Source organism: Prenolepis imparis, unplaced genomic scaffold (assembly GCF_030444845.1).
Source record: "Prenolepis imparis isolate NDT839.2.m4 unplaced genomic scaffold, iyPreImpa1.0 SCAF_6, whole genome shotgun sequence".
Lineage (NCBI taxonomy): Eukaryota > Metazoa > Arthropoda > Insecta > Hymenoptera > Formicidae > Prenolepis > Prenolepis imparis.
Window position 1 is genome coordinate 5,467,418 of NW_028141164.1, and position 17,004 is coordinate 5,484,421.

The 17,004-nt window shown below is 42.7% G+C and overlaps 1 protein-coding gene across 6 annotated transcripts in view; it reads right to left on the bottom strand.

The window, feature by feature from the left end:
- LOC145937167 (uncharacterized) overlaps positions 1-17,004 on the bottom strand; it is a 155,156-nt gene that overhangs the window by 137,596 nt on the left and 556 nt on the right. The gene's annotated exons all lie outside the window — the stretch shown is intronic.

Consider the following 17,004-nt stretch of genomic DNA (forward strand, 5'->3'; position numbering starts at 1 on the left):
TCCCTTCGACGTCCCTCGTGCGTCGCGATGTCGCCACGAGGCTGTCTAACAGGAATGCATTGCCAGGGACTAATGAAAAACCTCATCGGCGTGTGTGACGCTAATGAGAAAGACTGCCAGCGAGCTCGACAGTGGCGATTGAAATTCGCGAAGAAACGCCGGCGCGGATGTATATCGGCTGGTAGACGGGCTGGTTTTCACGGCGGACAGTTTTTATGGAATGACGAGGCCGTCATGCACTTCCACTCTCTCTCCCCCTCTTTTTTTCCTCTCCCCCTTTTTTTTATTATCTTCCGACAATGACCGCGAGAGAGATATGTCGAGCTTCGCATGTGCCATTTAATAGGGAACAGTAGCCGGGAGTCAGTCGTTAAAAAAAAATAAAAAAAAAAAAAAAAAAACGCGTTACATCGTCAGCGAATTCGAGCTTCGTCAGAGAGTTCCTTCGCTTTTTAGCCTTCGTTAATGCAGTCTATTTCATCCGCGCTCTCGTCGTCAATATATTTCCTTAACGATCTCAATGACAGTGACGGGGCGAACACGTCGTGACGCGCCAAGTAATTACATTTGGCCATTATAACGTTACTCGTCGATGAGCGGTCAAAGGTCACGCTACAACCGTGAAAACTCGGATGAAATTAACGCGTGCTTTCGATAAAATCATAGAGAAAGATATTGTATTTTCTTATTGTATTTCTATCTAAATAAATGGACACTCCATAAAGCTTCGTTCGATAATTAAAAGTCTCATTTATACACAAACGTAAGAGTTTAAAGGTATATATATAAAAGCGAAAAATCGAAGAATGGAACGCATCAATGTTAAGCCCTCGGAATGGAATCGGTCCGGAACATAAATTCCAACAGAGCCGTGTTAGGGAGGCGGGCGCCGGTGAAGGGCCCTAGAGCGGCCGTCGAGGGTTAATGCGACAAGAACCCGCAGCTTCCCGATACGCAGCGAAGCGATGCGCTTGCAAGTAACTTGTAACCGGCCGGCATCGGGGCTAGGTAGCGGCAGCGTGAATGATGCGGAGGCGGTAGTGACGTCATTAGCAATTCCGATCTCGTCGGGCGGAAATTATGTCCAGTGCGCCGCGAGTCGCTCTCAATATCCTCCTCCCCCGCCGGCACCGTCCCACCATGTGTCAGCACGAGCATGCACGCATACACACACACACATACACGCATAAATACATACACATGCGCGACCACGTACACACACGTGCCACGTGAGATTCCTTCGCTTCCGGTTTCCGGTACGGGAACGGCTTTGCCGTGATTGGCTCGGCCGCGCGAGCAAACTCGCCGAAGCAAGGCAATGCCAGACCCGATATCGATGCCCCGATATAGAACCGACTGTCATTCCGCGTTCTGTGCCTGCGAAACACCGAAACGAGACAGTGTACCGCGATAATTAGATAGAGAGATGCCGTACCGAGAGATCGTACGTCGATTTCTTCGCTCGACGAACAAAGCTCTGGAAATATCCCTTCGTGATCGCCGGCTTTGTTACAAATATGTTTCACGGACAGCAAGCAGGCGCTTTATGCGTCCCATCGCTTTTATAAAATCCGAATTATCCGTTATTATAAAATAACAAAGGATTTAATTAAATTAGTGATTTATAATGAGGTATGCATTAAATTAAATTAAATTAAATTTACCTTTTAACTGTTTATTAACAGAGATGCCACTAACTAAAACATTTGCAAATATCATTAGCGAAATTTCGCAAATATATATATTATTTATGCGTAGAGCAAGAATATTTATATAATATAAATATTCTTGCTCTACGCATAAATAATATATATATATTCGCAAAATATGCGCGTGCAAAATTTCTGTTTTATTTCTCGCACAAAGTATATCCATGAAATGATGCGTTAACGCGTTTTCCGCAACAACACAACGGAGAGACGCGGTTTATATATCAACCTCCATCGATATCAAACGGCAGGACTGTCGAGCTGTCGATCCCTTTCTAGGTATCGCGAACCTATATACGTTCCCGCGGGAGAGACTCAAGATTCCGTCCCTTCTCTTTTCTCCGCGCCGCGATTTTAGAGTCGCGAGATATATATTATATTCGGCATTCAGTTTTTCGCCTAGAAATATCCTTCTTCCCCAGGGTCCAATGCGATAACTCATTCCTCCTCGCCTGAAGTTACACTGGCTGCGCCTTTCCGCCAGCAATGTGTATCGCCGCGCAATGAATCAAGCAGGGAGGAGTAATGGCGCAATGAAAATATCGCGGAAAACGCGCTTTCGACGGGGACTCTCTCATATAGAGATTTGCTCGCGTTACTTCCCACGATATACACGCGCGTTCTCATTAACGTGAAACGCGTACGCTCAATTAACAAGCCGTCGACCGCTTCGAGACTATTATACGACCACGAGACATTTTCTTACGGCGACAGTTTCGCCAGTTTATATATCCTGATCGTGTGTGTGTGTATATAAACAAAAAGTGAGAAGTAGGTCGACGTTAAAAAGGTGTTTCGACGGCGGTGATCTCGCAGCCGGATAAGAATTCCAAGTTTTAACGAACCTCTCTCTCTTTTTCTCTCCCTCTTTCGTGTAGGCTCGTACGAACGATTCGAGTTTTCGCACCTTGCATGGCCAGGTTTATTTCCGGTAGTGAGGTAAGAACGAGAAACGGGCAAGAGAACAGCAAAGGTGGGACGGGATGTCGAGCTCGAGCACAGGCCTCGATGCTAATTTTCACGCGGCTCGAGCATTAATTCTAATTAAATATGTGCGCGCGAGGGGCCACGCGGTGAGATAAGCGGGACGAAAGGCAATTTGTACGGGGACGCCGGTCGGTTTCCGAGATAAAAATAAAGGACGACGGTGGAAGAGGAGAAAAAGTTTCGAAGAGAGGAATATATCCCCCGGCCCCCCGGCCTCTCTCTCTCCCGAAACCCTCACCCTCCGGACTCCGCGTCTCTCGCCTTCGGGCCGATATCCAAGTGAGATGTTTAATCATTCGGTAGATTGAATCCGCGGGTCTCTTCCACTCGACGGTGAATATCTTAGCATGCGATGTTTCTCAAATTGAACGCCAGCTCTCGAGCTCTCTTCTCGCGCGTCCAACGACGATAACAAATCGGCCATCGTTTCTTCGTATTTATTTATACGAATATCGCCGCGATATCGCCGAACCGCGGAACGCACTTTAAAATATTCCCGACGGATGGCTGCCTCGTCTCGTCCGTATCTACTGCGACGCGACATCGAATCTCGTAGACAATTCGGGGGATAGAAGAGTAGAAAGATACGGATAGATTCGGAGCAGAAAAAAAATTGGAAACCGTACCAGGTCCATTAATTGTGCACCTGCAATACGGTGAGGTCGAAACGTGTATAGGTAGAGTGTGTATTAAATACTAATCGCCCGCTGTCGAAAGACCGGGAAGGATTTCGTTTTCCCGAACGATTCATCGAATGCGCCTTGGCTGTTTACTGGGGCGCAAGAACTGAAAATATATATCGGTGGGCGTGGAGTGTGTGGCAGCAGTTGGTTCATGGTCGGCAGGTCGGGAGTGCATTGAGTTACAACTTAGCTTATACAGCCACCGAAGCCGCTGCCGCCACTCTACCGCCGCAACGAACGGCGGTAACAGCCGCCGCCGTCGTTACGCTGCAAGATTCTATCCGCAGATTGCTGACTAGCCTGTGCTCCCGTTGGCTGTGTCTGTATATTTATACATGTCTGTGTATGTGTACCTTCTACTTTTCGTGCTTCTCTTTTTTCGTCCGTACGGCGATTTCAGAAAAATCGCGGCCGAAACTAAACGATCAGCTGTTCCGCGCGAGCGAGCCCCGGCGCTATTCCTTCTCCCGCTTATTTACGATGTAATTGTATAGAATGCGCCAAGATCTCGAGCCGGCTCTCTCGTGGTCTGCATTACGGTAATAATTCTGGATAAATAATGTCGGTATTTTCTCGTGATAAAAAAAAACGTTATGATATTACGATATCAACTCCAAATTTTTTAAGCATCATGAAAATATTCAGACAATTCGCAGATTTTTACATTCCATTCTGCGATCATTGTCATTTAAATTTCAGCTTTCTTTTCCTATTTTCTGAGCAAGTTTTGTGAAGAAAAAATAAAAAAACTTAAATTAGCAACTTAAAAGAGAACCAGAGCTGTTCTCTTTATGTGACAATATATTATTCCTTCATTATTCTCGAGTAAATTTTAGTTAAATAGAATTTTTTGATTTAATGATTTATTAGTAAGATATGTCGATATCATTAGATACCGAAGGATTAACAATATTAAAGATACCATTGAAACTAGTTTTTGCTAACACAGATCTAACCGTAATTATGCAGCTACGTTAAAGGAATGTTTTTAGCATTGCCTTGCGATATGGATCGAGTGGGAAATTAGCAAATTTCTCACCTAGACGAGACAGTGATTTTCTAAATATAAATCATACTGCAATTCACGTTTTACAAGCCCCAGGCAAGAAAGTAGATTGACCCGAGCGAGGAGTTAATTTAGCGAGCTGTCGCGAATCAAGGCGTTTCCCTTACCTTTTACGTTTTATTTTTCTGCTACGTCGAACCGGCTGCATTTCCCGCGATAAGATCTTGGAACTCTTTCTCTGGAAAGATCGAGTTGCAGGAGATGGTGGAACCGAATGTACCAACAACGCGCAAATCCCGTTTGCGTTTTCTGTCGTGTTGCAAGCAACGACGATGACCAGAGAACCGTCGCGATTTTCAATTTGAAGGTTTCTACTCGATTTTCCAGCTCCCGAACAATTGACCGAGTGTTGATTGCACTCGTCGAAACGTAAAATTTTATGTATCCGGAACAAAAAGAGAACGAAACATATATCATCCTATTGCTTCGACAAACTTGAAAATAATAATGAATAATAATGAATGTTCATACGAATTTTAACTCTCACGAATTTCGAAATAATAATATTGCGCTTTCTAATTTATAATATAAGTGTAGGCTTTAATATGACACACAGCATCTGACAGAGGATTCTAAAGATTACGTAACATAAATAACATGCTGGTAGAAAGATCCAGTGAACAAATATTCATGTAAATACCATATCCTTTCTATATTTCTGTATTTATAGCAGTGTGTATAATATCGTTTTTCGCAAATGTAGCATATGTCCTCGTACATGCGTGCTCTCGCATCGCCGATTATCATTTAAATGTATTCACGCTTAGTTGGCCGCAAGGCGTGCCGGTGACTTCAGTACTTTGAAGGAGGAGCGAGGACCTTTGCGGAGGAGTCCCTCTTCTTGGCCTCTCTCCTCGGAGAGAGGATCGCCCCATCTCGCTCCTTCCAAGCATGCTGCCTCCGTCTCTTTCTCATTCGGCCGGCATCGTTACGCTGACTTATGAAGACCGTGGAATACGATTCTTATGCGGCCCTTACTGCCTCTTATTTCGCCTCTTTGCCTCGCGAGCGACCTTCGCCGCTCGTTTCTACCACGCGTGCGTTTATTTAGCGATATCGCGGAGTAGTAATATCGTGGATTTGTCAGACGTGAAATATAGGTACGTCGCGAATCTGCCAAATGTTTGATGAAAGTTCAGAATCGAAGTATATGCTGATACGATATTTTCTCCCTATGTTATTATTATTCTATATTTTTATAATTGACCTAGCATGGATTCTTCACAAATAACTTAACAAGCATTATATAAAATAATGCAAAATTATATTATTATATGATGCCGGTATCGCATAAAAATTATTAAATCCGATTGAAACAATTTACAGAATGAAGATTATGTTTTCAACTTGTCGCTATCGTAAACTCTTATCCTTTATCTGCCGTTTTAATGAGGTGCACGCACTACTCGAACATCCGAGGACTATTTTGTATTTGTTTCTCGTCAGAACTTTGCATACGGCCATAGGTGTGTGTCACCGTTCCGCGATATGCAAATGGCAAAGTATGTATCAGAAGTCTGTAGTGTTTTTATATTAAGATACCAGGAGTTATACCAATCAACTTATAAGGATTTCTTCCTTCATTGAATCGAAGATCATCGTTCGCGAGCGATGATCGAGCTCTCCATTACTCATTGGATGTATCATGCAAATAGATCTTTTAATATCAGCATGGTATAAAGTCAAAGACACGTTTTTTATCAAAACATTTCTCAGATGCATAAATTGATAGAGGTATACGATCGATGAAATAATTCTATTTACATTTAAAAGAGAGACAGCTATATATTTTTAATATACGAATTTCTTATAGATATAGTAAATAATATCAAGTTTGATCTGTTATAACATACTGATATCTCGCAAAGATCTATATCGTTAATCGAAATATTTATAAAAATTCCGATTATATCTCACGATAAGCATACTGTATCGCGACAAGTTATTAGAGAACGGGATTGTGGAGTAGTGCGGAATAATTTCAGCGGAATCCTGCGCGATTTATTACGCGTTAAGCACTCTCGACGAACCTGGTGACCCGTTTGCGCGAATGACAAGATTTACGACGATTAAATTCAGGTATGCCAGGTCAGGTTTCCTGATCGCGGATTGATGGCACCTTCGGCCGCCCTCTGGCCTGGGAAGATCGGTGCCAACTTCAATATTTGACTGTCAGGAATTTCTCCGGCGGTCTTATCGCGGAAACCGCGGTCGCGGGAGCCGCGACGTGTCACGACTCGCTCCTCTCTTCTCGCTGACTACCGAGATTTACAATGAGTTTCCGGCATAACCTGGAAGGAAGTTTGCTCGCGTCCCGGGCCGGGACCGCTACTATGTACCCATAAACGTTATCGCGGACGTATCGCGCATTCCGGATGGCAAACAGTCCTTCCGCCGATGCGGAGAGACGATGTCGCCTCGACGACGTAGCTGCACGCGAAGAGAAACGCGCGTGTAATCACGAGCAACGCGGGAAAAATATAGCGCGTCTTCGAGATCCGGTCTTAATGCCAATGATTTACGATTTTTATATGATGTATACTCTTTACTGTCGAGAAACGCTTCCGATTGCCCCGCAAGGTTTCCGTGCGGATAAGGAGATCGTAAAAATTCTGAGCGAATAATATGCAGACATGTAGAAGAGTATATGTGAAAATGTGCACGAGGCATCGTGTTAAACTATTTCGTTACGATATAGTTAATAGTTGCCATAGTATGTAGATATCGCTAGGTTTCAACATTTTACGAGATAAGTTTTGCGTATCCGATTGGTGTGTATATTTTTATGCGATTCTTCACACGACACGTGTAACCCTCACCCGTGCGATCTCTCGCGAAGCTGCTTACGACTTGAAGAAACTTCGTGAGAGGTCAACTAAAATGTCAGCTGGAAGGTTGTATCGTTACGCTCGTATACACGTGGACCGTTATATTCATTGCACAAGTATGTACATAACGTCGATTAACGTGCGCCTTGATGATTCTACAATTTTATTGCGCGACGTTGCGATATTTTAAGCAGTTTCTTTTATTTCCGTCCTTGTGCGTCGACGGCTTTTTTTTATTTCTGTGTCTTGCGCGCGACACTTTGTCCCCCATTTACGTAAAGAGACAGAAATATATTCGCGATTATTACCGTGTGACACGTTCAGCTCTATCAACGTCGTGGTTTAAAATCGTACTCGGCATTATTTCGGTCGTGTTATGCTAGAGAAAATAAGGTGACGACGTGTTACCAGATAAGTGAAATATTATCGTGAAAATAAAGAGTAACGACTCTCCGGGAAACAAATCGATCTATCACTGTCAAAATAGCTCAGGATCAATGTTCGCACTACGGATGTTTCTCTCTTTCTCGAACAGATTTAGCCTCGCGAATACATAAAAACTATTAGCTGTCGAAATCTCTGACAAATCTTATTTTTATATAATCTTGTGTATTCTAAATATACATACGTATATATATATATACGTACACTATGAATATGCAATCGCTCGCACGCAAATCACGTACGTCACCTATGAGGAATCGCGACAGGAACTAGGCGGGCAACGGGACACGTCGTAAACTCGAGAAACGACAACCTCGTATACGAGGGGTTGTCTCGCGTCGTCGTTTCCATCCCTCGCATGACCGGGGAGAAAAAAAAAAGAAGAAGAACGGATCGAACCGAAACAAAGATTACCGCAGAGTTTGATGTTTGAGGCTTTATAGACGCGCGACAGATCGCGGAAGTAAGGACGCGTGTCCGTCTGCTGAGAGACGTCTCGAGCTTTTACGAGTCATAAAGCCAGTTGTGCTTCTCACGACCCGCTTCCGACGGCGACGGCCAACGTCAACGACCCTCTTTCTTTCCGACTCGCGCGACCTTACGCTGAGCTAACTGATAATAATGCCACTTTTATTGTACAATAACCCTTAAACGCGACGATAAAACGGCTCTTTATGGCATCAAAAATGAAATAGCCCGGTGCGTGTGCCGCGGGCATACGGAAAAAGGGAGGAGAACGTTGCCGGAAGGCAACGCGGACAGGTGCGCCGGCAAAATGTTCCCTGTCCCTTCTCTCCTCTCCTCTCCTTTACTCTCCTCGAGCGATCATCTTTTCCCTAGGGGTCAACATCGTGTCGTGAAACGAAAGGAACACGTTGCTACATCTTACGGTAGAACGAGAAACCGTGCTGTTCCTGGGTTCCCTCCGTTCTGGCTCACCCGTTATCCACGGTGCCACTTTTGCCACGAGCGCGCAATTTATGCGATAGCTTCGTTAATACGTAATGAATATTAATTATTTGCCAACGACGACGACGTCGGCGGCGGCGGCGGCGACGACGGTGGGAACAGGGCACGGTATTGTAATTTGTAATCTGCCTGAATAAAAGTGCGTACGGCGACTGGCCGCGGGTGCGTGCTCTTTGCATCGATATGAAGTATCGCTTCGTTATACGCCGCGTAATAAACTGGCGTGCGGAGGGCCGATAGTGGCAATGAAAAATTTTCGAGCGAGAGGGGAAAAAGAGGGTAGAGGACGCGGGGAGAGAACGAAAACCCATCAGCGCTCGATATGTTTTCAGACGCGATAATATTTCTTAAGGTCGCGAGACGAATGCAATCAGTTTCTTCGGATCATTTCAAAAATATCCATCTGCTTATACGTTGAAAATGTTCGATTATTTTTTTTTAATTTGATTTTTCCTGATAATAATTAGTGGTAATTGCAATTTTCTATAACACGTTTCTTTTAGAAATAGTAATAATAATAATTACGAGAAAAATATATATTATACACACATGAAATTTGATTTTATTTTCTAAAAGTTAGGTGCAGATTTTTTTTTCCCGTTGCATTCGCGTGTTCCTGGAGGCAAGGACGCGCGGCGCGGCGGATAATTAAAAATCCGAGAACGTACAGAAAACGCCTACATCCCGTGCTCGTAGACAGCCGGTTCCAACAATTAAATCGTTAGCAATTATTAGGACGAGATGCGTCCCTTACGGTCGTCTTTGGCCGTCCCGACTCCGGGCATCGCTTTCTCTCCTCCCGTGCCTCGCAGCATCCTCGTGATGCAGATGACGTATTCCGGATCATAGGCGCCGAAGCCTGATTGTGAGATTCGTATCCATATAGAGAAATTTACGATCGAAAGGCGGATCGATATAAACGGCGATTCTTCGAGATTCAATCAAGCAAGCCGATTATAAGAGGCAGTGTCGAGAGGAGCATTCTTAGGAAAGTTTTAATGGAGATGCCACAGAATGACGCTATATGCTGTATATTAATAGCTTCAATAAGAAATTTATTATATCAGAATCATCGAAACTTCTTTTTAAATTTGAATATCTTTTGGTTCTATAGAATTGTTATTACATTGAAATAAGCTATGTGCTATTAAAAAAATCGAGCAACAATTTCATCATAAACTTGCAGACGAATTCATCAGTTTCTTTAATCAGTAGATTTTGTCTATAAACATATTTCTCAAGAGTTCGCTAGGCAAACTCGCGGCGCCAATGCACGCGCCTCTAAATACTAATCATCAGACTACGCGCGAGCGGAAGACGTGGAAGACGCGGAAAAAAGATGGAGAAGGAGGAAGAGAACAAGAAGAAAAGAAGAGAAGTAAGAGAGGAACCGAGAGAAGGTAGAAAATGGATATAGAGGAGGAGGGAAGAGAGAGAAAGAGCAGCAACAACGGCAGCACGGGCCAGCAGTTGGTGCACGGCTGTATTTTAATTATACCGCAGGCTGCGAGAGCCTCGTCCAATCTCGTTGTTTCTCTCTCTTCCCTTCCCCTGTTCCATGGCCTCTCTTCTTCCCTTCGCAGACGAGAGCCGTGGTGCACCACCGAAATGCGAAGAAATAAAAACAGGCGGGACGGCCCACCGCTTCAGCCCTCTGAACCGTGTCCGTCGGCTTCAGCATCGGTCCGCTCCAACTCCTGATCGTTTCTCCCTCTTCCTCCACCCTATATATCCTCGCTCTACCGTGTTTTCTGCCGGTTCTCTCTTACTTCGGTTTACTTCCTCCGCGAGACTGTCTGGTTTTATGCCCGACGCTTAGTCGGCCCGCTTTTATAATTGACGCACTTCGACATTTCCTTTTGCAATTAGATTACGGGATATCGTACCGCAAAACGTGATATATTTTTACGATTATCCTTAAGAACATTATCCTGAGAACATTGCGACTTCTCTCTCACTTTCTCTTTCTAGAAGTCATAATAGAGATACCGTAAAGCATATTAAAAGTTCTAATAGGCACTGCTAATTATCTGCGTAATTGCTGTTTATCAATGCTATCGTGGTTCTTTTTGGACAACGTTTGCATCGTTTAACAATATATCCGTACACAGTCTGATAAGTTCTTTAATTATAAATACGGTAACAAATTAAAGAGCAGGGAAGATCAAACGAAAATACCCAACATAAACATACTATGTAACAGATGCAAGTTCATAACAGAGTAATTGCATGTTTCATCAAATGTTCTGTATTAATTATGATAGAATACAATGCAGTCACTGCATCAGCCCGATAGATCGTCACTCGTATGAAATAATTAGACACGGAGATTGAATGGTGGAGTCTGGGATATGATTTCGCGATGGTTCGTTGTCTATTTCATATCAGCAAAGCGTAGCTAATCTCCATTAGCACCGATTAGCTTCTTCCCTATCCGAATTGGTCCCGCCTGTCACTCTCGGTCTCGTCGTTCACAAAAAAATTACTAGATTTTTAAATCATTAAAAAAAATATATAATATCCTTTGCGCGCTAAAGCTTTGATATCACATCCACGATCGCTCGTTTCGAAACTTGTGTGACAATCGATAAATTCGATCAAGTACGTCCATTGTGTTAATATTAACCTTTGCTTTTAACGTTCTATTATATATAAAAAAAATTATTTACATAAAATATAATTCATGAAATTTTTGTATTATCAAGAATTATTTTCCTTTACAGCCATTTATATTCAGATTTCAAGAACGTGTGAGTGTATATGTGATGTATGTGCGTATCACAACTCAAAGAGGTTTTTTATGACTATCAAAGCACATTGATTATCTAATTATAATTTACGTCGCCATTAATGCGTGAGGAACGTCTCAAGATAATTGGATCGCCAAGACGTACCCAGTCTTGTATCGTTTGTGTGTATCGTGCGATTTTAATGACCGTATACTTCGCCATGCACATTTTCTGACTTCCACATCGCGCGTATCCCATAATTATTAAATTACAACACATGTAACGCGCGTTACCACCGCAAAAATAATAAAATAAAATAAAATAAACACTTAAGGCGAATAACACGGGAATTCGTGTACAGTGAAATTAACTTTTGTGATTCGGAAAAGATATTTTATAAATAAATGCATCATTTTATAGATAAATTCAAACAATATAAAAAATTTTTAATTTAATAATGTCTACATTAAGCGACCTAAAAATAGATTTATCTTTAAGATTATTGCATTCAAATCGAGTTTAAAAATATTTTTTTTATCTTTGTGTGTTCTTATGTGTTTAACGTGAAATAACATAATCTCTAAAAATATATACGTTTTTTTCTCGATTAGATATTGTCGTCGTAACGTTCAGGGATGTTGCACGACGTACCTGATCCGTTCGATCTCGATTATCACGGGCCGCGCGTGATTTATCGTTTTGTCATGGCGCTGTTTGATACGGCGCGATCGAAATCTAGACCGGGGATATTCTCGCTCCTTGCCTACACCCACCTTTAGGCATTCACGAACGAGGCATAAATCTCGGTCGTGAGTTATAGCGCGGCGCGTAGGTAGGTACGTGTGCGCGCATAAACGTAGCCGATGCACCAAGTATACCCGTGTTATTATTTCACGGTCCGCGCCGGCGTACTCATTATATATCCGTTTCAACATCGAATCGCGTCAACGTTTAGTGCCCAATTTGGTTGCCCCCACGTATATCCCTCGGCCTCGTCTGTTTCTACTTATGTAGACAGTTCCGTCCGCGTTGCGACGCTTTAATCCGCGAAACGAGCTCGTTTCGGATAAACTCCTCGTTTAAGTGAAACTCCGACTCTCGAGTGGGGTCTTAAGTCCTTATCCCTCGCTCTTAACCCGAGACATATACACCGTTTCGAAGGAGAGATCGATGAAAAGCGTTTCTGCCCACCCGGATATAAATCAAAGCGTTACAATCCGCGATCCACTTTTTCGTGATCAGCTGTAATGTAGCTTATTCCACGGGGAACAGAAAATAAATACTTATTGTTAGATAAGTAAATTGAGATGGAAAATTAACACGGAAGATTGCTCTGTAATTTTATCATTTATTTATATTAAGTAGAAAATAAACTCACACATCGAAAAAGTTGCATTATATATTCAAAGATAAAACTTTTTTAAAATTATTCTATTAATTTCTTAGAGGAGATATTTATATATAAAAAATAATGTATATAGAAAAATTTATCCACAAATGGATAATATATTTAACGATTTTTCGGCTAAAACTGACACGTGTCTGTTTAAAGAATCTTTTCAGATTGTCACACTGATTGTCGCGTGTCGTCGAGCTCTCCTTACAACATTCCTACGCGGCGCGGTCGACATCAATCTCGTCATTAGTCTTCTCCTCCGATCCACCCCCGAACCGTCTTGCTAGACTTACGGTAAAGTTATTGATAATTTGTCATACAATCTCTCCGACTGTGTGAGCGAGCCATCATCCTTCATCCATTTTGACCACGGACAAACCGTTATACATAATCCGCGTCGTCGTACAGACAGGCGCGCTTTTTAGTCACCCGTTGTGACGTGAACGGAAGATCAATCGATTGTTTACGCTCGTTTTCTTTGTCAATTTGCGTCGCTAAGATATGTAAAAAATCGTTCTGGTAAAAAGGGGTGTCATATACGAGCGCGATACGCGCGAAATGACTAGCTATAAAATATTCATAGTCAGCGCACGAAAGCGTAAACAGCGTTGGTAATACACTTTTATCACCGTACAATGACTTTGTACTTTGTAAACGCAAATTGATAATCGCTTTTCCAACCAGGCCATTGTATATATCCGCGCGTCTAATTGAATTTCTCCCCGCATGGAATTTTTATAGACAAATGCCCTTCATCTCGTGTCCTGTCAATTAGCGGTATATTTCTCGATCGCCTTTTTTAGGCGAAAAGATATCTGGATACTTGGGAAAAGAGAGAAGAGAAACAGCAGGCAAACGGATGAGTGCGAGAGGGCCCTCTCGGAAACGCCTCCTCCGCCCTGAGACGCCTCCTGTCCATCAAACCGTCATCCCCCTTCCATTCATTCTATTTCCCGCCGCGATCCCGACGACTTTCGTTTCGCTTCCCTTTTTGCACCCTCCTCCCTCTTCCGTGCAACTACCTACCTGCACATAATTACAATCGACGAAACGCCCCGACGCGAGAGATACCCCTCGACCGATGTTGTTTTTCTCCGTGATTGCGTGTTTCTCGTTGCAACCAAATCGCGCGAAATTGCAAGAACGAGAAAACGGAAGAGTCTCCGAAATCGCAATCTGTAGATTTTCGAGACTGTGTAGGGCGGAAGCAAAACACGCAGTGTGTTAGACGTTAATCTCGAGGATAATTATTACTTGTTAATGATCATTTACATTTTTGGTTTTCAAAGAAAAAAGCTAAAGAAAATTATGTTCAGTGAAATATCTACATACACTTAAGATTATCCGAAAGAGTCTGTGTAGCAAAAATCGATCACTTAAGCCGCGTGTGGCAAAGGCAGAGACGCGCCATCAATAATTGCTACCAATTCTCTCACCCTTTTTCCAAAACCATCGCGGTCTTCGCCGACGGAAAATTTGTTCTGTCACGTGAACCTCCATTACCGCGATTAAACGCTCGAAACGTTCGTGGCTGCTGGTAAGCTGCAATTTTCTGCGGCACACAGCTGGGATCTGTTCACCAACCGACTGCTCGTGCCAGCATCGGTCTTCTCTTTCGGCAGCCTAACCTTTCGTCTCGTTCTAACTCTTAATACCTAGGTGTGGAAATGACTTGTAGGATCGGCTGGTAGCGCGGAATGGCAGAAAAGTGGTACTTTCGAAACGATACCCTAAATCACGAAATCGAAGAAGGGATCGCAGGATGCATCTGACCTGTCAGGTCAGCCAAACTCGCCCGCTCTTTCTCTCTCTCTTTTTTTGTTCCAATGGTCACTCGCTCGTCCATCTGTTTCAGATTGAAGGCTATCTTTTGCCTTCGGATTTTCGATTGAACGACGTGTATGACAAACGTGCGAGATGACATTAGTTGTTACGGATTGAAGCAAACTTGAAAACTGTTACTGAGAAGCGTGTAATGCAATTCGAACTAATGATATGGATAATATCATTGTTGATGACATAAGTGACTAAATTGTCTATAAATAGGCGCATTGAAAAGTACGAATAAATGATATAATGCACGCTGCATGAATGTCAGGAAAGTTGAATAATCAAGATAAAAATATTGCATAAAAAAATTAAATATACTTCGACAAACAGGAAGCAAACGCAATATGATTGATTATGAGGAGATGAGTACATTCGCATAACATGACGTTTCCGTCGTTCATTGCCGATTTGCTCGCATGGCAGCTTTATTTAAGGACATGACGGGTATCAGCGCTCGCGTAATGTCAACTATGCGCAGACAAATTTAATAATATCACTGGCAAAATCTGCGACGATATCAAATATTAGATCTGTTATTATGGTACTTGAAATTTCCTGACATACGACAGCGAGCAATATTGTAACTTTTTAGACTAAAAAATTATCCAAATCGAAAGTCTATTTTGATTTGGACTTGGAAGTAAAGTACGTTTCGAACAAAGCATAAAATATTAAAGCAGACTTATTAAAAAAGATAAAAAAAAAAAAAAATCGTTCATTTGTATGACAACACATTTTTCTTCATTTCCATAGATAAAGATTTAAAGGATCGCGTTCTTTCTAAATTCTAAATTTTTCTAAAAATAAGTCAGGTCAATGTCTCAATAACGGCCGATGCATACAAACGTGACTAACAACGTCGGAAAATCCACCGCGGCTATGACGCGGCAGAAAGGACGGCTAACGATCCGTATCCTTCGCGTATAGTCGCGCCATCCCTGCGGAGAGAACGCTGGAGAACGAGGGGGAAAAAAAAGGAGCGCACTGAGAGAGGGATCGGTTTCTTTCCGACGCGAGGCGACGTATGATCAGGTCGCTCGATGGTCGGCGGGGTGATCAAAGATCCCGGGCTGCGCCCTTACAAACTAGAAAAGGAGCAAAAAGCAGAGAATAAGGAAAAGGGTACGCGGCGTGCTTTTTCATTTTCTCTCTTTCTCTCTTTTCTTCTCTCGGTGCGGCGAGAGGATAACGAAGAGAAGATCAAAAGGAGGAGAAAGAGAGAAAGAGGACGAGGAGGATGAGGCGACAACCCGTGACCAATCTGACACTAAATCAACTGACGTGCGCTCGGCTGCACAAACGCATGCCGGTGCATACGCGAGCTCTCTCCATGCGGGCTACTCGCTCTCTTGTAATATGTGTAACATTATGTATATGCGATGCTTCCCTCTCGGATACCCTCTCGCCGGCGGAGATTCGAGTATATGGATCCGCTAAATAAATTGGCTCGCGCTGCTTCGGGAGAGAAGATTCGCCTATCACCAGGAAAGAAAGGAAGAGAGAGAAAACGAAGTCACCCGCGGGATGCAACAACCGAGAAATTCATTTGTGCGATTACTCGACGCCGCGACGATAAAGTTATGCAAGGACTAAAGTTTCAAAGCGCGATATTTCATTCGCGAGCAGCTACGTCGTCTCTTAGACTCTTAAGTCGCATAGTTTGTGCCCGATCAAGTCCCGGTCGTCTTTCACATATTCGTCTCGGACGAAACTGCGGCTTGAATACGCCGCTAATAAGGCAGTATGTATACAGATGTTTGCGAGTCGCGAATCGGAATAGCAAGACGTGCCTGCTTTATTATTCGTCTCGCGATCCCACGCTCGTGATACGCGCGGAATATCGCTGTTTCGAAACGCTCGAGTCTGCGCTCGTTATCGACGTATCATTATGCATTTAATGCTCTTATCGCTTATTTTACAGAGAGATGCGTCACTGATGGATTTGTAGTAAAAGAATCGACGCGCCATTACGAAATAACGTATCCGCGACCGCGAGAGTTTGTTGAGCCAACATATGACGTCTAAGTTATATGGCTCGTGATAGAACATAAATTTACTGTTGCTTGCAACGCATAAATTCACACATATTCACATGTCAGATTATTTGTAACTCACGTACCAAATGATATATATACACTCCATTTTACAAAAATCCATTGAATATAGAAGAATGTATCGTAATAATGAAATGAATGCAAAATAATGACAACTCATAACTAAAGTGAGATAATCTATATATATATATGAACGAATAAAACGGCATTCTCGATATATTCATATTTTACAGAAATATAACAATAATCATTACCTTTTAATTAATCAACATTTTACGTAAAGTAATTACAAGAAGTGCATGACGATAC